General features: G+C 47.8%; 1 pseudogene; it reads left to right on the top strand.

The window, feature by feature from the left end:
* The first annotated feature begins 433 nt into the window (after window positions 1–433).
* Window positions 434–986, top strand: LOC103011345 (ferritin light chain-like; annotated as a pseudogene).
* The last annotated feature ends 793 nt before the right edge of the window (window positions 987–1,779 follow it).

Here is a 1,779-nt window from a genome sequence, read left to right as displayed (position 1 = left end):
CAGGACTCTGGTACAATAACATCAGGAAGGCAAATGGCCACTTCGGAAATCCGTCTAGCAGCTTCCCATAAAGTTAAGCATTCACCTGCCCTAAGACCCAGAAATTCCACTTCTACCTACAGGCGTACCTCAGATATTGCAGGTCCAGTTCCACACCACCACAATAAAGCCCATATCTCAGTAGAGCAAGTCATACAAATTTTTGGTTTCCTGGCGCAGGTAAGGCAGTGCACTCAGTGGTCTGTGGATCTGTCTCTTGCTTCAACAATGTTTGGACAGAACAGACCCAGGGACACCCCCCTCCTCCAACTTCTGACCACCCTCCAACCTTTTTTCCAGTAGTCACCTTCAGAACCAACCTCTACAGCTATCCTCAGCCTCCGGGACCAGCCAACACCATTTTTTGAGCTTAGCTCCTAATTGCCCGTCAACCATGAGCTCCCAGATTCATCAGAATTATTTCACCCAGGCGGAGGCTGCCATCCGCTACCTGGTCTATGTGCATCTGCGGCCTCCCGAACCTACCTCTCTCTGGGCTTCTATTTCGAACGCGACAATGCGGCTCTGGAAGCGTGGGCCACTTTGTCCGCGAACTGCCCGAGGAGAAGCTGGAATGCTCTGAGCGTCTCTTGAAGATGCAAAACCAGCGCAGCAGCCGTGCCCTCTTCCAGGACTGCAAAAGCCGTCCCAGGATGAGTGGGGTAAAACCCAGGACGCTATGGAAGCCGCCATGGTCCTGGAGAAGAACCTGAACCAGGCCCTTTTGGATCTGCGCGCCCTGGGTTCTGCCCGCGCAGACTCCCAGCTCCGCGACTTCCGGGAGAGCCACTTCCTGGATGAGCAGGTGAAACTCATCAAGAAGATGAGTGACCACATGACCAACCTCCGCAGGCTGCCTGGTCTCTAGGCTGGGCTGCGCCAGTATCTCTTCCCAAAGGCTCACCCTCAAGCACGACCAGGAGCCTCCAGAGCCCAGCAGCCTTTGAGGAGCCCCTCTGGCATCCCCCTGGTGAAGGCTTCTGCCTGAAGTTTTTCTCTGCAGCCGCTAGGCAGCTTTTCAACCACCCTGGAGCCCTCTCCCAAGCGGTGGACCAAACGTAAACAATAAAGTTTTTTGCAGTAGCCAAAAAAAAGTTACGTTTATACTATACTGTAGTCTATTAAGTATGCAATACCACTATGTCTAAAAAAACAAGGTACATACCTTAGTTTTAAAATACTTTACTGCTAAAAAATGCTAATCATCATCTGAGCCTTCAGTGAGGCATAATCTTTTTGCAACAGTAACATCAAAGATCACTGATCACAGAGCGCAATAGCAAATATAATAATAATGAAAAAGCTTAAAATGTTGCAATAATTTCGAAAATGTGACACAGAGACATGAAGTGAGCAGATGCTATTGGGAAAATGGCGCCTACAGACTTGCTTGCTGCAGGGCTGCCACAAACCTTCTACTGGTAAAAAACCCAGTGCCTGCGAAGCACAATAGAGCTGAGTGCAGTAAAATGAAGTCTGCCTGTATTTACTCAAGAGAAATGAAAATGTGCACAATAAGAGCTGAATAAGAATATCCATATCAGCTTTGTTCGTTATAGCCAAAAACTAGAAATGACCCAAATGTCCTTCAACAGGTGAGGGGATAAAAAACGGAGTTATAATCATACAACAGAAGTTACCCTGCAATAAAGAGGAATGAATTACTGATACATGCAACAACACAAATGAGCCTCAAAGACATGATGCTGAAAAAAGCCAGCTACAAAAGAATACATCCTG

Source organism: Balaenoptera acutorostrata, chromosome 19 (genome assembly GCF_949987535.1).
Source record: "Balaenoptera acutorostrata chromosome 19, mBalAcu1.1, whole genome shotgun sequence".
Taxonomy (NCBI): Eukaryota; Metazoa; Chordata; class Mammalia; order Artiodactyla; family Balaenopteridae; genus Balaenoptera; species Balaenoptera acutorostrata.
This window is presented reverse-complemented; position numbering and strand designations above follow the sequence as displayed.